The sequence below is a fragment of the Lutra lutra genome, chromosome 1 (genome assembly GCF_902655055.1).
Source record: "Lutra lutra chromosome 1, mLutLut1.2, whole genome shotgun sequence".
Taxonomy (NCBI): Eukaryota; Metazoa; Chordata; class Mammalia; order Carnivora; family Mustelidae; genus Lutra; species Lutra lutra.
The window spans coordinates 105,310,358-105,337,063 of NC_062278.1; the positions used below are offsets into that span (position 1 = coordinate 105,310,358).

General features: G+C 38.3%; 1 pseudogene; it reads right to left on the minus strand.

Moving 5' to 3' along the window:
• LOC125100614 (pseudouridylate synthase 7 homolog-like protein) overlaps window positions 1–24,534 on the minus strand; it is a 28,643-nt pseudogene extending 4,109 nt beyond the window's left edge.
• Between the last annotated feature and the right edge of the window lie 2,172 nt (window positions 24,535–26,706).

Sequence of the window (26,706 nt, forward strand, 5' to 3'; positions counted from 1 at the left end):
TCATATATTTACATTCTATAACTAGAATTATTTTATTGAAAGGAAACAAAAGTCCTCAAAATGCAAATTTTCCAGGTCAATAGTATAGAAACACTGAGGAACTGTAAATGTGTTATTTCTGCTGATTCAGATAACACTCTTGATATGAAAATATGTAGAGCAAATTGTGTCTGAGCACCAGCTGAATGTATTAACAGCAAACTCTTCACCATTTGGCACAACTGAAAATCCTTATTGTATATTTTTTACTACAAAAAGTGTTCTATTACATCTTTTCCCGATTATCAGCACACCTGCCCCTTTCACTAAAACTTTAATCTATAGCATTAAAATCTTCAAACCTATAGTTTTCTGAATAACTGCATAATATATCCATATCAATTAAATTCATTGAAAAAATAGTTTAAAGCCTATTTAAGATTATGAGAGCACATGTTTTCCACATTGACTTTTATTTAAATTTTTTTTCATGTTCCCTATGAAAACTCTGGAAGTAGGGGGCTGGAAATTATATATTACTCTTGCATTGGTGTCACCTGGCCTTGGAGAGTAGCAGGAATACTTCTCCAGCGAATCGCCATTTTGAAGATGGGCCAGATGTGTGGCAGTGTTATGGTGGGCAGGGAAGTCTCAAAATAACATGCTACAGTCTGCCTATGACTCATCAGCGTCTGTGTGTGTGTGTGTGTGTGTGTATGTGTTCTCACGCAATGTTTTTGGCCAAATGGTGCTTAAAAATACTGACAATATTTTACCTCAGCTTGAATCTTGTGATTATCAACTGTGGATTTTCAAGAAAGATGCAAAGAGGCAAATGACTAAAAGCATATAACTAATTGAGAACTGTAGTCCCCAAGGACTAAGAGTAGTTAACTAGGAGTACAAATTGGGTATATTGCTGCATTAACTTAAATAAAACCCTGGGAAATAACCATTTAAAAATATATATATTTATTGAACTAGTTGGTATTAAGTAATGGAAAGAGAAGCATTTGATTTTTTTGTTCTTTCTGCCATTGTTATGATCTTCCCTATAATGATGAGCTATTATGCTTTTCTGGGATTACTCAAAGATAACGAAAAAGATATTATTCTCATTTTCCAATCAGGACTGCTAGAAAGTCATTGGAATTACAAACATATATATATAGTAAAGCATTTCAAAGATAGAATGATGGATTCACTTTTATATTTTCTCAAGCTCTTACGTTAGTGCTGTGATTTTACCAAATTAGGAGAGATCCTTATTTTCCATGTGTTTGATTGTCATATTCACTCTGTGTCTTCACTTTTTTGAGGAAGTTATTACCAGAAGCTTGGAGTGGGGTCCTGGTTTTCACAAAATAGTTTTGAAGACATTCCTTCTCTATGGGAGGTAAAGAGAAAGCGTCTTGAGGAAGCAGGTTAAAGTTGGGGATCAAATCTTGTTTTAGAAAAAAGGGAAAAGGAGGGGAGGAGATAATAGGGTAAAAATATGAATTCACTCTTCTGAGAGATGCGTGTGGTATTTCAACAGGAGAGATGCTTCTTTCTCCCCTTTTAAGGGTGGTGGATCTGGACTTGCAGCAAGAACAAGGGTCAGATGTGTTTTGTTCACAAAATCCAATACATTTGATTTATTTTAAAAATTTAACAGTCAAATAGATCATGTAATCATATATTTCACATTCATGAAGTATAAAAGCATATTACAATGAAAACTCTTTGTGCTCTTTGGACCTCCCATCACTTAGTTCTTCTTTCATGAGGCAACAAATGTGATAATTCTTCTGTAGCTTTCCAGAGATATTTTATATTTTTTACAAGCAAATTTATATGTATAAAAATTTTTTCTTCTCTTTTACATAAATGGTAACATGACATACCCAGTGTTCTTGCATTTTGCTTTTTCAGTTAATACATATGGAACTCTTTCCTTTTTTTTTTTTTTAAGATTTTATTTATTTATTTGACAGAGAGATAGAGAGCCATAAAGCACTAGTGGAGGTGGGGGGTGGGGAATGACAGAGGGAGAGGGAGAAGCAGACGCCCTGCTGAACAGGGAGCCTGATGAGGGCTTGGTCCCTGGACTCTGGGATCATGACCTGAGCCGAAGGCTGATGCTTAACCAACTGAGCCACCCAGGCGCCCCAACTCTTTCTTTATTCATACAAAAGAGTAGTCCCTATTCTGTTTTTATGGGTTGCTTAGTAGTCCATTGTAAGGATACACTATAAATTATTTAATTAGTTGACTACAGATAAATGTGTAAGTTGCTTCCAGTCTCTTGTAAAAATGCAGTGCTGGTAGGAGTGTAAAATGGTGCAGTTCCTGTGTAGAAGAATTTGGAAGTTCCTTAACAAGTTAAAAATAGAATTTCCATATGATCCAGAAATTCTACTTCTAGGTATATAACCAAAACAACTGAAAGCAGAACCTCAAATACCTATATACTGATGTTCATAGAAGCATTATTAACAATTGCCAAAGGTGGAACCAACCCAAATCTGCATAAATAGGTGGATGGATAAACAAAATGTGCTATATACATACAATGGAATAATCATTTTGCCTTAAAAAGGGAAGGAAATTCTGATACATGCTCCAAGGTGAATGAATCTTAAAACCATTATCCTAAGTGAAATAAGCCACAAAAGGACAAATATTATATGACTCCACTTAAATGCACTACCTAGGATAGGCAAATTCACGAGACAGGAAGTAAAATAGTGGCTGGGAGGAGGGAAATGGGGATTTATTTTTTGATGGGTAAGAATTTCTATTTGACAAGGTAAAAAAAATTCTGGAAATAGATAGTGGTTGTCATTATACAACAATGTGAATGTACTTAATGCCAGGAATTACATACTTAAAAATGCTTTAGGTAGTAAATTTTATGTGTATTTTAGCGCAATTAAATAGCTCCCCCAAATCCAACACTGAGCAACCTCATATACCGAATTTTGCATGCTTGTGAGGTGTGCAAGTGATAGTTTGCATTTGATAGTTATTTACCTTTCCAACAATAGGGTATTAAGTTGCCCGTTTCTGCACATCCTAACAATGTATTCAATTAAACTTTTCTTTTTTTAGCAACCTGATAGGTGAAAAATCATTGCTTTTTTGTTGTTGTTATTAGGAATAAAAGGAAACTGTAAACTTTCTCGAGGGGGGTGGAGTTAGGATCCCATTGGCCTTTTGTATTTGAATGGGGAAGATGAGGCACATTTGAGCTTTGAATCTGTGCCCAAATGGAAACTGGATTTGAGTGATACATTATTCATTAATTTTTAAATGGCCTTAGCCAGATGTGGATTAAAAAGTTTGCCCAAATGTCGTATACGGTATGTTTCAACCTGTATACTTTGTAATGTGGGGGAATTTCAACTTTTTTCCCAGTTAATTTATCAAGCCTCTAACAATAAACGGTATACAATGCCTACCTCAAGGAGCTCACAGTGTGATGGGGGAAGCTACCCAAATAAATAGGCAGTTGCAATTGCAGTGTGGGAGTGAATGTAGATTGCTATAGAAATATGACTGGGTGGGTCTTTACCCCAGATTTTGGTGGTGAGACACCAGATTATATGTAAACTGAGTCCTTTATGACAAAGAGTTAGGCAGATGGGGTAGGGGAGGGCAGAGAGGGGTGGATGATTTGAGGAATCTGGAAAAGGAAAAAAAAAACAACAGTTCATTGCAAGATTCTGAGCCAAGAAAAAGTGTGGAACCTTGAGAACATTCCAGGTAGTTCAGGTGGGCTTCAGCTTAGAATGAGGGAGTTCCTCTGATTAGCACATTTTTATTCTTCAGTTAAGTCCAGACCTTGGGCAAGTCTGAGGCTCTCTCTCTTGCCTGTGGAGTTTCTCCTGGCCGGAGCTTGACAAGGGGTTTTCACTTTCACTCTTGGTCGACAACAAAGTCGATAATAATTCTTTTTCGTGTTTTGAAATTCTTGATATCAGGGCCATAGTATGTGTAAGTAACAAGCCTACCCGTCCCTTCCCTGCTTCCTCTCCATTTTTCTGATTCCTTTTTCTCTCTTTGACTCAAACATCTTATTTCTTTTTTCAGATCCTTCTGAAATCTCACCTGTATTACCAGGCCTTTCTCCAAAGCCTTTCCTAGTTTCCTAGTTCTGCTCACCTTTTACTTACTAATCATTTGTTTCATTTCCAATTTTTTATTGAGCATTGCTTTTGTGCTAAACACAGGGTGAGATACTGAGGATATTGGGATGAATGAGACCCACCCCTGCCCTCAGGTTGATACTATCTGAGTGCTTTATTACCTTTATTATAGTGATTTTCACAACTTGCCTTGTATTACAGGACAACCTAATTAGTTGAGAGCATTTTGATTTGTGTGCCTTTAGGCATAGCACAGTCCCTAGGACATCCAAATATGTATTGTCCAACCATTTCACTTGGATGGTGAGGAGGGGAGGAGAGTAAAGGGAAGGGGAGGAGAGTGAGAGAGAGAGAAAGAAAGAGAGAGAGAGATTGATGGAACATTTACTCTACACCAGGCAATTGGATAAGTGCTTTACAGCTATCATCTCATTTAACTTTTCTCAGAACACCATAGAGCAGGAATGATTAGTTTCTCCATTTCACATGGTAGGAAATTGAGAAACAGTGCTTAAATAACTTGCCCAGGTCACATTGCTGAGAAGTGGCAGAGCCAGGATCCACCCCTGTAGAGTCTGGTTGTAGGGCTCTTGCTTTTGGCCACTGTGCTAAACTGATTTTCCTCTCAGTCATCATTCCAGTCACACAATCAACAGCATAACTGCAGTTTACTTGTGATTCTGCTTTAGTGATTTTGATGTCCCCAAGGTTCAGTGGCCTGTGTTTGTGTGTTTTACTAAATTTGAGTCCACAGTTAGTTGTAGTACGGAGCTGGTGAGCTCCAGAAAGCAGGTAGCATTTGTATTTATCTAGTTTTACATGATGCTGATAGACAGATGTCTGCATGTGTGGAACCTCTAAATGCCATGAGATGATGATAATGTAGCTGATTTATGTTTACCAGATAGGTCCCCAAAGCTGCTTAGAAACTGGCATAAAATCAAAGGCAACTTTCGGATAGCTGTGACGTGACAGTTGATCTTCAGGGCTCTGCTTGAGCTACTTTTTGGTGTGGTTTAGACCAGGGCTTCACAAGCTTGTCTACTCAAGTCTTATAGCAGTGGGCAGTAAAGCATATGTGCCTCTGTGATCTGGTGATGAAACAAGGAATGATCAAGATATGCCATGCCTTGATGTCTCCAGGTTTTATCTTAAAATTAAATGTTTGTTTTAATATCTAATAATAAATACTAATCTGATAATAATCTAGCCATACTTATTTTAAAATGACAAGGTTTTTTATTATTTACCATCAAATAAAATGGGCACTGCAGGAAGTATGGCATTATTTTCTGCAATTCAAAGGTCTCCCAGCCATACTAGCTGCTCAGACCTCACTTGGAAGAAAACTGGTTAGATAAAACTGTTACAGAGCATTTGAGGTGTGGCCACTTAAAACGGTTACTGTCATACCAATTCAGGGATGAGAGGGTCCACAAGCTTGTCTTTGCCAATGCACAATGTAAGGCTGACTACCCTTTCTTTTTTTTTTTTTTTAAAGATTTTATTTATTTATTTGACAGAGAGAGATCACAAGTAGAGAGAGAGGCAGGCGGAGAGAGAGGAGGGAGCAGGCTCCCTGCTGAGCAGAGAGCCCGATGCGGGACTCGATCCCAGGACCCTGAGATCATGACCTGAGCCGAAGGCAGAGGCTTAACCCACTGAGCCACCCAGGCGCCCCCTGACTACCCTTTCTAAGAATGGCTATTTGAATCACAGTTATTTGATGTCCGTATGTGTGTAGGCAGATAGGAGCTCTCCTACAAGCAGTCTGGACTAATGTAATGTTATTAAGATGATCAGCAGTATCTCCCTGCCCATGCAATTCTAAGTTAATGTGACTTGAACCCCAGTCCACAGTCGTCCCCATGATTTCTTTACATTTATAAGGGCTCATATTTTGATGCTTTTCCTGGTTTAGCGTTTTGCATCCGCAAGTGTTTTCTGTTTTGTTTTTTTGTCCACCTGGATGCAGAATTTAGTGCCTCCACTAATTTACTACCCCAGATCCACTCATATTAAGCATTTCCCGAGTTTGTAATTGTACTATCTGAAGAATTCAGTCTCCCAACAATTTCACTAACTGGTCTTTTCTCCCTACCCTGACTTTATTTTCTTTCACTCCTTCCAAGAGCATATGACTCTGTCTCATGCCATGTAGTTTCATGCTCTCCTCTGAGTCCTTGGCCTCAGCTGACATTCTTGCCCTGCAGGACTCACCTACCCCAAGTGGTGCTACTGAAGAAGCATTTTTCCAACAAAGGCAATTCTTTCACTAAGAGTAATTCTCATACCAGTTGCCAAGAGAATAAAATGTTCTTCATTGAACCGCCCCCCTCAATAATAAAGTAACAAAGGTTGAGAGTGATTTATTTTCTGTTAAAAAATAAATTAGAACAGACTCAAGGTTATCTCAGTAATAATAGCACTCTCTCTCCCTTGCATTCCAATATGCTGTGTTGAATGGAGAGAAAGGCATGAAGTTATAGCTTGCTCAAAGGGAATTGAGTGTAGGGGTGCTATCTGTGTATTACAGGGGACACAAAAGCTCTTCTACTTTGCCTGATTTCTGAGTTGTTATCTAGCATCTGCTTCTACATCCCCAAAGTTGAATTTACAACCTCCTAGAGCAGCATATAGTTCTTTGGGCAATTCTGACAATTTAGAAAATCATTCTTTATAGTAAATGATAGCAGCCTTCTGGAGCTTCCATCCTTGAATTCTAACCCTATTTGCATGAACTCTGACTAATTTGACTTGAGTTATATTAGTCCAGGGTTATATACTATCCCAAAATGTATATTCAAGAAACTCCTTTCCTGTTCCAAATGTCTAGATGACTCTTCATTACTGAGAGAATAAAATCTTACCACCCTCTGCTTTCCCCTTTTCTTTTGTCTCTCTGAGTCCAAGTTCTTCTAATTCCCAAGCAGATATGTTACTTTGTTTTTGTTCTGCTTTCCCACCATTTAAAAAAAAATTCCAACCTGTCCCATCTCCACTGATCAGCATCTTATTTATATTCCAATGGTGCACTTACCATTAAGCCTTCCTTGATTTCTCCAGTCAAATGAGTTGCTGCTATCTCTGGACTCCTTGTCATTACTTTATTTCTATGCTGTCTAATATAGAAGTGACTAGCCACATGTGACTGTTGAGCAATTGAGATGTAGCTAGTCCAAACTGAGATATGCTGTTAAATATAAATTTAACAATAAATTTTGTACTGCGTTCAAAGACAGTATAAAAAACAAGGTGTAGGGGCGCCTGGGTGGCTCAGTGGGTTAAGCCGCTGCCTTCAGCTCAGGTCATGATCTCAGGGTCCTGGGATCGAGTCCCGCATCGGGCTCTCTGCTCAGCAAGAAGCCTGCTTCCCTCTCTCTCTCTCTCTCTGCCTGCCTCTCCGTCTACTTGTGATCTCTCTCTCTGTCAAATAGATAAATAAAAAATCTTTAAAAAAAAAACAACAAGGTGTAAATAGCTCATTAGTAATTTTTTATGTTGATTCTATGTTGAAATGGTAAGATTTTGGTTATAGGGTTCATATAAAACATATTATTTGAATACCTTTTATTTCTTCTTATTGTCTGATTGCTGTTGCTAGAACTTCTAGTACTATATTGAACAATAGTGGCGAGAGTGGGCATCCTTGTCATGTTCCTGATCTTAAGGGAAAGGCTCTCAGCTTTTCCCCATCGAGAATGGTGTTATTCACTGTGGGCTTTTCATAGATGGTTTTTATGAAATTGAGGAATGTTCCCTCTATCCCTACACTGTTAAGAGTTTTAATCGGGAAAGGATGCTGTATTTTGTCAAATGCTTTTTTCTGCGTCAATTGAGAGGATATTGGTTCTTCTCTCTCCTCTTATTAATATGTTCTATCACATTGATTGATTTGTGAACGTTGAACCACCCTTGTTGCATCCCAGTGATAAATCTCACCTAGTTTTTTTTTCATTTTATTTTATTTTATTTCAGTATTCCAAAATTCATTGTTTATGCACCACACCCAGTTCTTTATGCAATATGTGCCCTACATAATATCCACCACCAGGCTCACCCACTTTCAATGAGAAAGAACTGAGAGCCTTTCCTCCAAGTTCAAGAATGAGACAAGGATGTCCACTCACCATTTTTATTCAACATAGTACTAGAAGTCCCAGCCCCAGCAATCAAAAAAACAGAAAGAAAGAAATAAAAGGCATCCAAATTAAGGAAGAAGTAATACCTTCACTATTTGCAGATGACATGATACTATACATATAGAAAACCTGAAAGATTTCATTAAAAACCTGCTAGAACTCATAAACGGACTCACCAAAGTCACAGGATACAAAATCAATGCACAGAAGTCTGTAGCGTGCCTACGCACCAATAATGAAGCAGTAGAAAGAGAAATTAAGAAAACAACCCTGTTTACAATTGCACTAAATAATAAAATCTTTAAAAAAAGATACCTGTGAATAAACCCAACCAAAGAGGTGAAAGACCCATACTCTGAAAACTATAAAACACTTTCTTTCTGAAAGAAATTGAAGATGACACAAAGAGATGTAAAGACATCCCGTGCTTGTGGATTACAAGAATGAACACCCTTAACATGTCTATACTACACAAAGCAATCCTCACATCCAAAGAAATCCCTATCAGAATATCAATAGCATTTTTCACAGAACTAATCCTAAAATTTGTATGGAACCACATAAGACTCTGAATAGCCAATGCAATCCTGAAAAACAAAACAAAACAAAACTGGAGGCATCACAATTCCCGACCTCAAGCTATACCACAAAGCTGTAGCAATCAAAACAGTAGGGCACTGACACAAAAACAGACACATAGATCAATGGAATGGAAAAGAAAACCCAGAAATGAACCCATAATTATATGGTCAACTAATCTTCAATAAAGCAGGAAAGAATATCCAATGGGAAAAAGACAATCTCTTCAACAAGTGGCATTGGGAAAACTGGACAGCTACATGCAAAAGAATGGAACTGGACCACTTTGTTACACCATATATAAAAATAAATTCAAAATGGAAGAAAGACCTAAACGTGAGACCTGAAAGCATAAAAATCCTAGGAAAGAGCACAGGCAATAATTTCTCTGACACCAACTGCAGCAACTTTTTTTCTAGATAGGTCCCCTCAGATAAAGGAAACAAAAGCAAAAATAAACTACTGGCACTACACCATAATAAAAAGCTTCTACCCAGCAAAGGAAACAATTAACAAAACCAAAAGGTAACTTATGGATTGGGAGGAGGTATTTGCAAATGATGTATCCAATAAAGGTCCAGTATCCAAAATATATAAACTCAAATTCCAGAAAAAGTTGTTGATACAACTCAACATCCAGAAAACAAATAATCCAATTTAAAAATGTGCAGAAGACACAAACAGACATTTCTCCAAAGAAGACAAACAGATGCATGGCTGGGTTGCTCAGTCTGTTAAGCATCCAACTCTTGATTTCTGCTCAGGTGTTGGTCTCAGGGTCACGAGTTCAAGCCCTGCATTGGGCTCCACCCTGGGTGTGGAGACTGTGTATATAACTTTTTGATCCCGGCATTCAAAAAGAGATCTTTTCCTGTGCTTGTGTGCTTTTCCCCCAAAATCTTACTGTAATCACTACATTTGGATTACTGGCATTGTAACTGAGTTCAGGGAAAGATTTGGTTTCTACTGGGTTTCCAAACTTTTTGTTGACAAAATGATGGACTGCTTTTCTGTGGTCTTTGTTTGTATCAGGTTTAAAGGTAAATTTGGAATTTGCTTTCTTTGCATCCAAATATTTTAAAAAGTCCAATGCTTCTTCTTCAGATACCAAGTAACAGAGTTCCTTAAATTCAAGATTGGGTATTACAACAATCTCACTGTTTTTACTAACAGTTATTAAAAAGGGGAATTTCTGCCTAACAGCACTATGCAAAATAGCCCTTTAGTTTTTGTCAAGGATTCTGCCCAGTGAGAATTCAGGAGATAATCCAATTAGCTCAGTTTTAGAATTCCACTTCTCTTTTATATCACAGGCAAAGTGATATAGTAATTCATTAGTTTTTTCATCTAACAAGTTGCCTAAAACATCAACTTTTTCTTCTTCACCTTTGGAAGTTCCGTAATTGATGATATCTTCCTTTTCTGAAGGAGACTGATCATTCTGGTCATCATCAGAGCACCCAGTGAAAGTATTGACTTCTTGATTCCTTCCCTCTCACGTCCAAGTTAAGGAATTCCTGGGCACAATGCAAATATCACCTAGTTTTGATGGATATTCCTTTTAATGTACTGTTGGATCCTATTAGCTAGGATCTTGTTGAGAATTTTGGCATGCATATTCATCAGGGACACTGGTCTGAAATTCTCCTTTTTGATGGGGTCTTCTCCAAAGAAGACATACAAATGGCTAACAAACACATGAAAAACTATTTATCATCATTAACTATGAGGGAAATTCATATCAAAACCACATTGAGATAACACCTTATACCAGTTAGAATAGCAAAAATTGACAAGGCAAGAAACAACAGATGTTGGAGAAGTTGTGAAGAAAGGAGAACTCTCTTACACTGTTGGTAGGAATGCAAGTTGGTACAGCCACTTTGGAAAACAATGTGGAGGTTCCTCAGAAAGTTCAAAATAGAGCTACCTTATGACCCTGCAATTGCACTACTGGGTATTTACCCCAAAGATACAGATAAAGTGAAAAGAAGGACCATGTGCACCCCAATGTTCATAGCAGCAATGTACAAATAAACAAACTGTGAAAGAGCTGAGATGCCTCTCAACAGATGAATGGATAAAGAAGATGTGGTCCATATATACAATGGAATATTATTCAGCCAGAAGGGATGAATAACTAACTTTTATGTCAACATGGATGGAACTGGAGGAGATTATGCTAAGTGAAATAAGTCAAGAAGAGAAAGTCAATTATATGATTTCACTTATCTGTGGAACATAAGGAATAGCATGGAGGATATTAGGAGAAGGAAGGGAAAAATGAAGGAGGGGAATCAGAGGGGAAGATGAACCATGAGACTATGGACTACAGGAATCAAACTGAGGGTTTTAGAGGGGATGGGGGGGAGGGGGAATGGGTTAGCCCAGTGATAGGTATTTAGGAGGGCACGGATTGCATGGAGCACTGGGTGTTATTCACAAACAATGGATCGTGGAACACTTACATCAAAAACTAAGATGTACTGTGTAGTGACTAACATAATAAATGAAAAAATAATAAAATATACCAACATGGGGAAAAAGTTTTAAAACATAAAACATATTAAGTTATCCTCACTTAAAAAATCTTTTCAATGTGGCTTCTAGAAAATTTAAAATTATATATATGGCTTACATTATAATTCTATCAAACAACTCTGCTTTAGACCACTATATAGGATTCAAAGTTAAGTACCTTGCATACTATCACTGTGTGTGCATTTCATTCCCTGCTACTAGAGTTTAAGGTCCCTGTGGTCATGGACTTATAACCTGCTATTCCTCAATTACTCGCCCAAAGAGCCTTTTATTCAGTGGATGTTCAATATATGCTAATGAAACAAAATAGAAAACCTTTTTTTAAAAAAAAGATTTTGTTTATTCATCTGAGAGAGAATGAGAGAGAGCATGAGGGAGGGGGGAGGTGGTCAGAGGGAGAAGCAGACTCCCTGCTGAGCAGGGAGCCCGATGTGGGACTCAGTCCTGGGATTCCAGGGTCATGACCTGAGCCGAAGGCAGTTGCTTAACCAACTGAGCCACCCAGGCACCCACAAAATAGAAAACTTTTTATCAGTTCAGAAATTCAAATGCCTACAGAAGCCAGGCAGGTAGCATAATTATATGAAGGAAGCTGGGTTTAACAGGGATCTGGTGTCAGGGACACAGTAGAATTTAGGAGTCACTTAGCAGGGACCATGTGGTCAATTGGAAATTCAGAGCTATGTAAAGGAGGCAGCCACTTTTCCCTGTCAGCTGAATTGTTGCCACATAGGAATGGAGGTCTAGGGTTACCTAAGTTTCCAGTCTTGCAAGAGAAGCTGAATATCTGGACTTCTGTGTGAATTTAACTGATCTTTTATGTTCCTTAATTCTTAAGTTTGTATGAGCCAACCAAAACAGGTTGGTGGTCTAGATACAGCCTGAAAGTTACCAGTGTGTGCTTCTCTTCCGAAGGGTAAAATGGAATTTACTTGCAGTTCCATGTTAGAATAGAGTAAAACAAGATTTATTATTGTGGCTTTGATCAAGAAGGGGCTGAATTTGGGACCTTGAATTTGCAGATTGTTTAAAAAATTATTGATAGATGGTATCACCAAACATTTTCAAATACTTTGCTGGAAAACATACCCCTCTGCAGAATTTCTCAAGACTTAGACCCTTACACACAAAAAAAATAAGGATGTGGAATCTATGAAATGTTTATTGACTGAAGTGTGATACTATCAATTTAATGCAAAAGGGAATAAAATGTCTTTCATTCTTAAGTCTGTAACTATTTAGAGTTTAGGTAGTGGTGAAAGAAACTGTTACTTTCTGAATTTTCAGAGCTGTCATTACTTGTATGTGTATGGAAGGAATCTTATGATTGTCTTTTTTCCATACATGAAATGACAAGGTTAGAATGAGCTGAATGCTAGTCAGAACAATGTTGTTTTTAAATAACTGTGTGCTGCTTCTAAGGTAGATTAGCTGTACCCCTTCTTTGGTTTTCATTTCTTTGAATCTAAAATCAATAGACCAAGTAATGTAAAAGAACTCTGGGTTAGAATTGTACTGGGTGTTGAACAGATTCTTATTAGTACTTTATTCTTTTTTTGGCCATTTTATAAAGCTAGGTAGCTTGTAGTCCTAACAGAAGTCATTATTCTATTGAGTTGGAAAATAAGATATGTATAAGTTACTTCAATTTCAGTTTTGTTCTTTTACATGTAAATTGAGCACCTGAAATCAAAGATTCTATTTAGTGTTGTCTTTGAAAGTCATCTGTCATGTATTAATTAGTATCTGAGAATTTAAAAAAAATCTCTAAGCAAATAGAAGGGGCGTGTAATAAGATATGAAATCAAGGAATCAAGATACTACAGTGTTCCTTTTACTTAGACAAATTATACTGTGTATTAAAAGCTAAGAATAGTTGATAGAGAAATCTGAAATATATTTAGATTATTAGTCAAGTATCAGCAAGTTGTAAAGTCATTCTTACTTGTCTGTTAGCCTTTGAATAAGTCTTGAAATCTTTCTGTTCCTCAGTTTCCCCATTTCTGAAGTAGTTGTAATAATCCCATTTGTCTCTTAAGCATAATCATGAACTGCTGTAGAAGATGGTGCTCTTTCTGGCAATGTGTTCTGACATCTGGGCAGATAGATATGGTTGTTATTTTCACAGTATATTGATAGAGCAAACATTTTAGAAGAGCAGCCTTGGTTGCTTTAAAGCATCTTATTGTTTACAAAATCATTGAGCAGCTGTTATATTATTATTTAACTCTACAAACTTGTTATGAAGAGTAGAATAACCATACAAATTAAAATGATCATATGTCAGCTGTATATTTGCATAGATGATCTAATAATCATAACATTAATGGAAATCTCGTAATGGGAGAAAACACCCAGAATTCCAAATAAGAAAACACTGTCATTTTTTATATTCCCTTCCAGTCCTAGTCCAAATGCATTTGACATTTTTACATAACTGTAATCATAATAGAGATAAAATTTAGTATTGTCCTTTGACAATATACTCTATTTCTCCATATTTCTTTCTTTTTAAATTTTTTATTAAGTCTTTAAATTTTAATTCCAGTATCTTTAACATACAAGGTTATGTTAGTTTCAGGTATACAATCTAGTGATTCAATAATTCTATACATTACTTAGGGCTCATCATAAGTGTACTCTTTCATCCTCATCACTCATTTCACCCATTCCCCCACCCACCTCACTTTTAGTAACCATCAGTTTGTTCTCTATAGTTAAGTGTCTGTTTTTTGGATTGCCTCTTTTTTTCCCTTGCTTTGTTTCTTAAATTCCAGAGATGAGTAAAATCACATGGTATTTGTCTTTCTCTGACCGACTTATTTCACATAGCATTAAACACTTTAGATCTATTCATGTAGCAAATAGCAAGACCTAATTCTTTATTTTTTAATTTAATTTAATTTTTGTGTGTGTATGTTCCAAAATTCAGTGTTAATGCACCTCACCCGTATTCCATGCAATATGTGCCCTCCATAATACCCACCACCATGCTTTTTTATGGCTGAATAATACTACATTGTATAAATATACCATCTATTCTTTATTCATCTACCAATGAACATTAGGGCTGCTTCTATAATTTGACTATTATAAATAATATTGCAATTAGCATAGGGGTGCATGTATCCCTTTGCATTAGTATTTTTGTGTTTTTGGGATAAATACCCAGTAGTACAGTTATCAAATGATAGGGTAGCTCTATTAGGAGTCTTCCTCATAGAAGAGCTTCCAGGAAGCTCTATGAGGAATCTTCCTCCAAACAGGAATCTGTCTTCCACAATGGCCATACTGTTGAAAATAATCAGAGTGGCGAGAAACCAAGTGACGCTCAGAGGATTAGGAGAACTAGGGTTTATTTTATGCCGGTGGAACAGAATTTCATGTTCTAAATTCTGGGCCCCAGGTGGCGGGATTACAAGGTTTTTATAGTGGGGTGCAAGGGGTGAGATTTCAAGGACTATGCTGGCTGCTGGTAGGTGGGTTTAAATGGGGGCGGGCAGGGAGCTGCTTTAGGAGGGAAGAATAGTGCAGGGAGCCGGTGGCGGGGGCGAGTCTGGTTACAGAAGTAGAAAGGGCTGGTTATCTCTTGCTCTATCTACTGGGGCCTGCTCACCCTGGGTCTGTTCTTGGGAATTTTTCTCTTCAGTACCAGTTTGCATTCCCATCAATAGTGTACCAGGGTTCCATTTTCTCCATATGCTTGCCAACACTTGTTATTTCTTGTGTTGGTTTTTTTTTTTTAATAATTTTTATTAACATATAATGTATTATTTACCCCAGGGTTACAGGTCTGTGAATCATCAGGCTTACACATTTCACAGCACTCACCATGCACATACACTCCCCAATGTCCCTAACCCAGTCACCCTATCTCTACCCCCAACTGCCCAGCAACCCTCAGTTTATTTTGTGAGATTAAGAGTCTCTTATGGTTTGTCTCCCTCCCGATCCCATCTGTTTCATTTTTTTCCTTCCCTAGCTCCCACAACCCTGGGCTCTGCCTCTCAAATTTCTCATTCAGAGAGATCATATGATAATTGTCTTTCTCTGATTGACCCATTTCACTCAGCATAATACCCTCTAGTTCATCCACATCATTGCAAATGGCAAGATTTCATTTCTTTAAATGGATGCATAGTATTCCACTGTATATATACATACCGTATCTTCTTTATCCATTCATCTGTTCTTGGGCATCTAGGTTCTTTCCATAGTTTGGCTGTTGTGGACATTGCTGCTATAAACATTCGGGTGCATGTGCCCCTTCAGATCACTACATTTGTATCTTTATTGTAAATACCCAGTAGTACGATTGCTGGGTTGTAAAGTAGTTGTATTTTCAACTTTTTGAGGAACCTCCATGCTGTTTTCCAGAGTGACTGAACCAGCTTGCATTCCCACCAACAGTGTAAGAGGGTTCCCCTTTTACCAATACTCTCCAACATCTGTCATTTCCTGACTTGTTAATTTTAGCCATTCTGACTGGTGTGAGGTGGTATCTCACTGTGGTTTTGATTTGTATTTCCCTGATGCTGAGTGATGTTGAGCACTTTTTCATGTGTCTGTTGGCCATTTGGATGTCTTCTCTGCTGAAATGACTGTTCATGTCTTCAGCCCATTTCTTGATTGTATTATTTGTTCTTTGGGTGTTGTGTTTGATAAGTTCTTTATAGATTTTGGATACTAGCCCTTTATCTGATATGTCATTGGCGAATATCTTCTCCCATTCTGTCAGTTGTCTTTTGGTTTTGTTGGCTGTTTCCTTTGCTGTGCAGAAGATTTTGATCTTGATGAAGTCCCAATAGTTCATTTTTTGCCTTTGCTTCTCTTGCCTTTTGCGATGTTTCCAGGAAGAAGTTACTGTGACTAAGGTCAAAGAGGTTGCTGGTGGTGTTCTCCTCAAGGATGTTGATGGATTCCTGTCTCACATTGAGGTCTTTCAACCATTTTGAGTCTATTTTTGTGTGTGGTATAAGGAAATGGTCCGATTTTGTTCTTTTGCATGTGGCTGTCCAATTTTCCCAACACCATTTGTTGAAGAGACTGTCTTTTTTCCACTGGACATTCTTTCCTGCTTGGTTGAAGATTAATTGACCATAGAGTAGAAGGTCCATTTCTGGGGTCTCTCTACTGTTCCATTGATTTGTGTATCTGCTTTTGTGCCAATACCATAGTGTCATGATGATTACAGCTTTGTAATAGAGCTTGAAGCCTGGAATTGTGATGGCTACCAAGTTTGGTTTTCTATTTCAGCATTCCTCTGGCTATTTGGGGTTTTTTTCCATATAAATTTTAGGATTATTTGTTCCATTTCTTTGAAAAAATCGATGGTATTTTGATAAAGATTGCATTCAATGTGTAGATAGTTCTAGGCAGTATAGACATTTTCACAGTATTTGTTCTTCCAATCTATGAGGATGGAACGTTTTTCCATTTCTTTGTGTCTTCCTCAGTTTCTTTCTTTTTTTTTTAAATTTTTTTAAAGATTTTTATTTATTTATTTGACAGATAGAGATCACAGGTAGGCAGTGAGACAGGCAGAGAGAGAGAGGAGGAAGCAGGCTCCCCGCTGAGCAGAGAGCCTGATGCGGGGCTCGATCCCAGGACCCCGGGATCATGGCCCGAGCCGAAGGCAGAGGCTTTAACCCACTGAGCCACCCAGGCGCCCCTTCCTCAGTTTCTTTCATGAGTACTTTATAGTTTTCTGAGTGCAGATACTTTGCCTCTTTGGTTAGGTTTACTCCTAGGTATCTTATGGCTTTGGGTGCACTTGTAAATGGAATCGACTCCTTAATTTCTCTTTCTTCTGACTTGATGTTGGTGTATAGAAATGCCACTGATATCTGTGCATGGATTTTATATCCTAACACTTTACTGAATTTCTGCATGAGTTCTAGCAGTTTTGGAGTGGAGTCTTTTGGGTTTTCCACATAAAGTATCATATCATCTGCAAAGAGTGAGAGTTTGACTTCTTCTTTGCCAATTTGGATGCCTTTTATTTTATTTTGTTTTTGTTTCTTTTATTTCTTTTTGTTGTCTGATTGCTGGGGCTATAACTTTTAGTACTATGTTGAATAGCAGTGGTGATAGTGGACATCCCTGCCGTGTTCCTGACTAGGGGGAAAGCTCTCAGTTTTTCCCTATTGGAATGATATTCACTGTGTGTTTTTCATAGTTGGCTTTTATGATATTGAGGTATGTACCCTCAATGTGTACACTGTGAAGAGCTTTGATCAAGAAAGGATGCTGTACTTTGTCAAATGCTTTTTCAGCATCTATTGAGAGTATCATATAGTTCTTGTTCTTTCTTTTATTAATGTATTGTATCACATTGATTTATTTGCAGATGTTGAACCAACCTTGCAGACCAGGAATAAATCCCACTGAGTCATGGTGAATAATCCTTTTAATGTACTGTTGGATCATATTGGCTAGTATTTTGGTGAGAATTTTTGCATCTGTGTTCATCAAGGATATTGGTCTGTAATTCTCCTTTTTGGTAGGGTCTTTTTCCGGTTTTGGGATCAAGGTAATGCTGGCCTCATAAAAAGAGTTTGGAAATTTTCCTTCCATTTCTATTTTTGGGAATAGTTTCAGGAGAATAGGTATTAATTCTTCTTTAAAGGTTTGGTAGAATTCCCCTGGGAAGCCATCTGGCCCTGGGCTCTTGTTTGTTGGGAGATTTTTGATGACTGCTTTAATCTCCTTACTGGTTATGAGTCTGTTCTGGTTTTCTGTTTCTTTCTGATCCAATTTTGGTAGTTTATATGTCTCTAGCAATGCATCCATTTCTTCCAGATTGTCTAATTTTCTGGTGTATAGTTGCTTATAATATGTTCTTATAATTGTTTGTATTTCTTTGGTGTTGGTTGTGATGTCTCCTCTTTCATTCATTAATTTAATAATTTGGGTTCTTTCTCTTTTCTTTTTGATACGTCTGGCCAGGCGTTTATCAATCTTATTACTTTTTTCAAGGAAGCAGCTCCTAGTATCGTTGATCTATCCTATTCTTTTTGTTTCTATCTCATTGATTTCTGCTCTGTGCTTTATGATTTCCCAATCTCTGGCACCATAGGAGCTGAAAGCACAGGTCCCCTCTCCTCAGTGTGCCCTCAGAGAAAAGCATCAATCCCTCCCATCTCCCAGGTCTCCAGGTGCACTCTGAACTCACCCAGCCTGTGACCAAGCATTTCTGTCTCTGGTGCACAGCTGTGTTTGGAGTCTCTAAGCCCAGCAGATTCCTGCAGCACTCTCCCATGCTGCTTCTCCTGTAGGAGGAAGGAGGGAGTCTCCTTGGATCTGTTGCTTGTGGGTCCCTGCTTGAAGTACAGTGGCCCAACTGTGCCTTGGATCATGGTTTTAGGTAACCCTGAGTGGAGAGTCCACTGCTCATCACCGTATGTGCAGCTGGCTTCCCCGCTCTGATACCTGGGATCTCTGCCACACTCAGACACCCCAGGTCTTTCTGTGTCCCCATGGGTCCTTAAACCACACTGTTGCCATGAGGGCTCCACCCCCTGCCCCCTGCCCTGCGCCGCCTCCACTTAGCCTCTGGAGTGACATACCTCCATGGACCAGACTTCTAAAAGTTCTGATTTTGTACTCTGCTGCTCTCTTACTTGCCAGGAGCCGGCCCCTTCCCCCTGTGGTCTATCCTACCATCTCTCCGGATTCACTTCTCCGCACATCCTACCTTCCAGAAAGGGGTCAATTTTCTCTTCCTAGGATTGCTGCTGTTCTTCTCTCTCCTGTTGAGTCTGTAGGTGTTCAGAATGCTTTGGCAACTATCTAGTTGATCTCCTGGGACCTAATGATATCTTGGTTTCCTGCTCTTCCATTGTCTTTCTCCTTCTATCCTGTGTGCTTCTTTATATGGATAAAAGAGAAGGGTTTAAGCCAGTCCCCTACTGTGGTGCATTTGGATCCTCAGTGGATGGAATTTAAATTCTTTTATAAATCAGCAGACACAGACTAGTGGAGGTGATATCCTGGCCTCTTCAAGTTCCCAAATGTGTCTCCTGTGCCACTCCTTGTCTAACTACTCTGCTCTCCTAGGAGTTCTTAATTAGGACTTGACTAATTTAGATGTCTCTTATAATTAGTCTAAGAAAATCTAATTCCTGAGTTCATGTGGAATTTTATTTGGTTGAAAATCTCAAGGTATAACATAGCTTTCAATTTAAAAAATAACCCACATGATTCTTTAAAATTATATTTGAATATGTGAAACACTAAAATTGTTTCAAAATAAAAATATATAAAAACTTATGCAATGAAGTCACCCTCTGCCCTGGGCTCTGTGTTCAGCCTTCTTTTCCCAGCCCCACAGTCAGGAAACCAGCAATATCAGTTTCTTATGCATCTTTCCACAGCTCCTTTCTGTATGTACAAGTAAATACAAATATATATTTTTATTTTTATCCATTTCTAATGCAAATGGTTATATAATATATACATGATGTTCTATATCCAATGTTGTCATGTTTTCTGCACAGAAAGCTGAGGAAATAAATTATAAATGGAGGGTTTCATAGAATTATTAAAGATTTCTTGGATATATTTTCTTAATGCACTTATCTACTTAAGGATTATCTGAAGCAAATACTAAATCTGTGGTTGGACTCTTCTAGTCCCTGAGCAGGCTTCTAAGACTTCCCCTCTCAGCAGCTTACTTATATTTCTTGAATAAAGATTAATTTAATACTAGGCTATGGACAAAACTGAAAAAGTAAAACTACAACTAAGAACAGCAATTAATAACAAATTTTTGGCATTAAATATGAATGACACTTACATTATCTATGACAGTGTAATGGTGGATATAATTAAGAATATTTATTCTAATCATGTCTGGATAACTTTTTATAAAAGTAGGCCATAATCACTCCTACCCTTGCCACCCATCTCCATTGTCCCACTGACCCCAAGCCTGTGTGCTGTTGAGGACTTTCATGTAGAGTTCACCCAGAACTGCCCCAGGGATCCCCCAGTCATCTGCCCTGGGGCAAGGATCCAGAGTAGATCAGAGGAATCAGTACAGGGTGGAGAAGGGGGCTCTGGACTTGGCTTCTAAAATGTGGATTCAAGTTCTGGTTCTGTCTCTTATTAGCTAGGTAACCATGTCAATTATTTAACTTTTTTTTTTTTTTTAATTGAAGTTTAGTTGACACACAATACAGTAGTTTCAGATGTTCAGCATAGTGATTTGATAAGTTTATACATTATGAAGCTTTTAAAGAGTTTTTAAGACCCAATATTTTAATATATATATGAGGAAGGTAGTGGATAATACCAAACATAGAATGTGAAAATGCCTCATGACCAGCACAATGATATATGAATGTTTTTGTGATTTCTCTGGGATTTCTGAGGAGGAGCAGGTTTTCCTAGTAGCTCTGTAGATGTTTATATCCAGAATAAGAAATTCTCAAGAAAATCAGCCTGAGGGTTTGCCACTAGAGTTTTGTTTGATAGTAAATATTTTGTTGTCCTTTAGTTTTTTTTTTTTTTTTTTAAGATTTTATTTATTTATTTGACAGACAGAGCTCACAAGTAGGCAGAGAGGCAAGGAGAGAGGGAACGGGAAGCAGGCTCCCTGCGGAGCAGAGAGCCCAATGCAGGGCTTGATCCCAGGACCCTGAGATCATGACCTGAGCTGAAGGCAGAGGCTTAACCCACTGAGCCACCCAGGTGCCTCTGTCCTTTAATTTTTATCTTAAGCTTGTCTTGATCATTTTAACAAACTTTTCGTTGTATTTTAATGGCAAATTTACCTTGTTAGTGGGTTTTGGCCTAGAATAGCTTTTTGACAGGTACTCAAAAATATTTAGGTTGTTTCCAAAGGCTACTCTTCCTCTATGGCATGATGCAAAACCCTGGGTGTGCTAATGAGACCACTTTACTTCACTGGGATCCTTTCTTCTCTAATTGACAAACTCAGTCATCTGGATCAAAGCTTGTCCTACTTGAGTGGGCATTAGCATCACCTGGAAGACTGTTGAAACACTGATTGTTCACAGTTTCATTTTGGTATGTCTGGGGTGGAGGACCAAGAGATTATTTTTCTTTTTTTTTCAAGTTTAACATCTTAATTTTGTTTTATTTTTTTCAGTGTTCCAAGATTCATTGTTTATGCACCACACCCAGTGCTCCATGTAATACGTGCTTTCCTTAATACCTACCACCAGGCTCACCCAACCCCCCACTCCCCTCCCCTCGAAAGCCCTCAGTTTGTTTCTCAGAGTCCACAGTCTCTCATGCTAGAGTTTATATTTCTAATGGATTTCTAGGTGATGCTGATGTTAATGCTAATGGTTTAGGGACCATATTTTAGAAACCACTTATCTAAAACCTGGGGCGCAGTTTCTTAAGGTATGCTTCAAAGAACTGCCTTGTTCAGAAACATCTGAGCCTTTGGTTTCCACCCCAACCTCAAGGAATCTGATTCTCTGGGATTTGCAAGCTACAGGTTCCATTTTAAAGGTGATTCTTATGCATCTTAATGTCTGAGAACCAGTGATTTAAATATAATAATTGTCAACTCTGGCTACATATTAGAGTTATGTAAAGAGTTAAAAACCTACCAATATTCCCTTTCCCTTGACCCCATATTCTGTTTCAGATCATCTTGGGTGGGACCCTAGCATGAAGGTTTTTTAAAAAGCACCTTGGGTGATTCTAATATGCAACAAGAGCTGTAGACTAATGACAGGAAGGGCTTAGTTCATCATTCTGTGTCTTAGGGTGTTAATCTGTGGGAACTGTCTTGGGTCTTCCCGGGATTCAAGACTGTTGGGGGTTGCAGCCCAAAGTGGTGGCAAACTTAATCTAAGGCTAAGACTGATAGTCAACTAGAGCCATAGGGTAAGTTGAAAAAAACTTTGAGGAGAGTACTTTATCTATGTTTGTAGCTATGGTTATAATTGATACTGCAAGCTGTGAATCTAATGTTACTTTGCTAATAATATTTTGCTTAGTCTGAGATTTAATTAAGGACATTTGTCTTATTCTTTATCAACTAGTGATGGGCCTGGTAGCTAGCTCTGTTTATGTATCTTAGCTACTCTCATATGAAGGCACTTAGTTTTATTTTGTACAATAGCAGATGGAAGATTTAGGTGGTCAGATTTCAGTTTAACAGGAGAGCTGTGTGGAAGGAGTTTTAAGTAGAGACTGAAAATTAAGGATGGGCAGAGATGTTGGAGAAGGAAAAGGAAACACAGGAAGTGATGATGTTTAACCCTTAAGAGAGTAGGATTCCAAGTCCATGAGGATGTAGGGAGCAGTAAGGGGTCAGGATAGCTCTGACTGGTTTCTCCTGAGCTTTTTAGGGCATTTATAACCTGCTCTTAAAGACATTCTGAACTTATAGCTACTTCCTTAGCCTCGGAGATCTGGGGTACTTCCCGAGGGTCTTAGGACATGAAGCAAGCAGTGCCTAGGTGGGTCCATTGAGTTGAAGCTTCTCCAGAAAACATCTTGTAACCACTGAGGCATCCTGTCCCTGCCCAGATTTCACTAGGGCTCCAAGTTTGGAGCTCTGAAGTATAGATTATAGCATATGGCATTAGAGAATTTCTCTGCCTGTTTACTTTGGAGGTAGTAGTCATGACCCAATGAGCTATATGACCTGAAGTTCAAGCTGTGTGATCTGGGAAAGTCATGCTATGAGCTCAGCAACCTTATTTTGCAACTGTGTCACCAAGTCACAGGCTGTTTGAGGCCCAGTGAGATTGTGGACATGAAACACCTGTGTAAACATGGGTTGCTCCTCAAGAGCAGATGTTTTTGTGCCTAACAAATGCTATTGCAGTATGCATTTCAAGGTAGGTAGAGTTCAGGGCCATCCATAGGGGATAGAGGGCTGGTTCTGTGTGTCTGTCACATCATTATTGAATTGGTGCAAAAAGTATGTAGCGTTTTTTTTTTTTTTCTCTCTTTAGTCTGTGAGGATTTTTCCAGCATATATTTTATACATTTGGTCCTGAGAAGAATCCACACTGTTTACCTGGCAACCTTGACTGCAACACATGCAGTGTTTTAGGAATTCCAGCAAATGAAATCAACATTTTTTCAATGGATGCTTCTCCCTGCTTTGTGTGTTTGCTGTAGCTGCACTTCCTTCTTACTTGACACATGCTGATTCCTCCACATTAGTGGACTTTTCCAGACCTCTTCTCTTTACATTGTCCCTTTATTCCCTTTACATAGTCATTTAAAACAATTATTCAGTTTCATTACTGCTCTTCTATTACAGCTATGGTAATAGCTCGAAAGGGAGCCTGGTTACACTGAATTTTGTGCTTGCTTCCTGATTTCTGGAATGACACCTCCACTCTCTCTCATCTCTGCTCCTGCTACTATTTACCTGAGCTTGCTTTCTGTTGAAGGAGAGCAAGTAGAACACCAAAAGTCAAATATTCCAGGTAGAGTCAGTCTGTTCAGTATGATAATTTTTCAATTAATATCCTACTATTTGTAAATATTACTGCAAAGAAAATTGAGACCATTTGTTTTCTCTAAAACATCTTTTGTGTTCTAATAAAGATTTTCCATTTCTTAGTGCTTTATAATTTTGATTGATTTTGATTATGTATTTGTAGAATTTTTTTTTTCCTAAAAAGAAATGCAAAGCCCTTAAACATTTTTTTTCTTTTTGTTGAAGAGTCTCTGAAGTAGTTACACTCACATATAAATGAATGAATAACTGAGAATGATTGTCCCAGGTGGGAGGCTACTGGAATATATTGCCCTTCCAACTGCCTCTACTTGGTGGTACCTTTCCATCTACCGCTATATACCCAAAAGCTACTTGTGGACCTTTCCCACCCTATGGGAGGCCAGCTCCTGCTTCCTGATCTAACTGTAATGCACTCCAGGATAGAGTTTGGCGAGGGATGGAGGCATGGTCAGTCTGACAGGAGCAAGGAGAAAGGGAAGAAGAGCCACCTAGGCTGCTCTTTCTGATTACCTACTGCTCTGGTCCTAGCAGTCTTATTCTCAGCCTCGCCTTCCACAAAGCCATCTTCCTGGAAGCCCCTACTACTTCCTGGAAGCCCCTGGGAGTAGGAGCTTTGAATTGCCAGAATGAGGGACATCTGGGGTTTTGAGGACTCGCTTTCTAGTGTAGAAACTCTTACTTCATTCATTGTATCCCACATGGTCTATCAGTGAAAACTAAGTAAGATATATCCTTGTGGATTTAGGTCTCCATGACCTAAATGGAGACATCCATGACCTCCATGGATGTTCGTTAGGAAGTCCAGAGATCCACTGAAACTATATATTGGAATTTTTTAAATGTGCATACACATATACATTCCCGAGAATGTATATTTTCCTGGGGAGAGAGTCCATAGTTTTATCAGATTCCCAATGAATGATATGACCCAAAGATATTTTAAAAGGTCAAGAAATAACCATTGATGTGGTAGTGGATAGCCTGGAGTCAGTGTTTAGTATGATAGCAAATATGTATCGATCATCTGCAATGTACCAGCTACTGTTCTAAGCTCCTGGTACATAGGTGAACAAAAAACCTTCCTTACCTCATGAGGTTTTCGTTTCAGCTGGGGAGGTGGTGTTGGGGGAGACAGACAGCAAACAGTATGCATGACACATTTCTATACTATATTAGAGGGTAAGTGGCATGGGAAAATATAGCAGAGTAAAGGAGATCAGGGATATCGTGGGGGAAGTGGTGCTATGATTTCAGGTGGACCTCATTGAGAAAGTGATACATAGTGAAATCTTGAAGAGGGAAGGAATCATATGGATATCTGATGGAGGAATGTACAAGGCAGAAGGCATAACTACTACAGCGACTTTAATGTAGGCATTAACTTCACATGCTTAGAGTGGTAGAATGGATCAAATGAGGGAGAGTGGCAGTAAGTCAGAGGGGAATATGCAAAAGGCAAGGTCTTATAGGCCTCTCTGGGCATGACTTTGAGGAACCCTTGAAGTGTTTTGAGTAGAAGAGAGATGTAACCTGACTTGGGCTATAAGAGGGTCACTTTAGTTGATGTGTTAAAAACAGACTATAGGGGACAAGGGCAAGAACAGAGAAACCAGGTTTCCCAGTAATCATTTAGGAGAGATAATGATGGATTGGATCATAGTGGTTGTAGCAAGATATTGGGAACTGGTTGTGTTTGAATATATTTAGAGGTAGAGCCAACAAGATTTGCTGACAGATCAGAGGTGAATTGTCAAAGAGAGTCAGTGATTACCAGGAGGTGTTTGGTCTGAGCTACTGAAATGGTAAAGTTCATGGGAAAATCTGGGGCTTTTAAGTCAGGACTTGGATCACTGCTCTGTTACTGATTTTGTTGTGATTTGGCTCATGGGCAGTTAACTTGGACTCTTTGAGTCTCAGTATTTTTATTTGCAGAATGGGGACAATCATTTCTATATTATAGGGATAGTATGAGGAATTACTGTAATGTGCCTGGGGTATAATGAATTCTACAGATGCTAATCCCTCTCCCCAATCTTGGTTTTTAGGAAGGAAAGAAGGAAGAAGGGAGAGAGAGAAGAGGTGGGTGGGTCGTGGTCCCATCTTCAGTGTTCTCTCAATAGGATTCCATGTTTTGGCTCTCTTGTTTAAATCTGTCATATAATCTTTGAATGTTCATCTTTTCATCAGCCTCCTGTTTTCTTCTGTGGGGTGCCTGGGACTACTAACCTGGGGTTCAATTTAGATATCATTTTTATTCCTTTAATACATTATTTTTATTGTTATTTACATTAAAAAAACTATTCCTTATAGTGAAGAGGGAATTCTTCCCTCATGCTGTCTATTATCTATGTGTACTGTTTTCAAACAAACCTACTTGTGTAGGTACTTGATAGATTTTTTTGGTTTTAATGATTAGGTTATTGGTGTATTGAACATTTTTATGTTATGCAAAAATACTTGATGCGTTATTATATAGGAATTTAAGAATGATTTACTAAGGAGTACCTGTCTGGCTCAGTTGGTATAGCATGCAACTCATAATCTCAAGGCTGTGAGTTCAAGGCCTACACTGGGCATGAAGCCTACTTAAAAAATATGATTTACTGATATTTAGGGTGATTGGTGAAGGTTTTATGGATGGGTTGGGGATGCATTATTATTTTTCCCATTTAAGATAATGAAATATAGTCTACTACTAATTAGTTACTAAACTATGCTTTCTGCCATGGATAGGTTTCAGATAATATAAGGGATGCCAGAATTAGGAATTCAACAATTGAGGGAGGAGTGAGTTTGAACTATTGGGTTATAAGGATACATTTTGTTTCCTTAATTCAAAGAACCTCACTTTCAGCCATTTTAATGTTTCTGA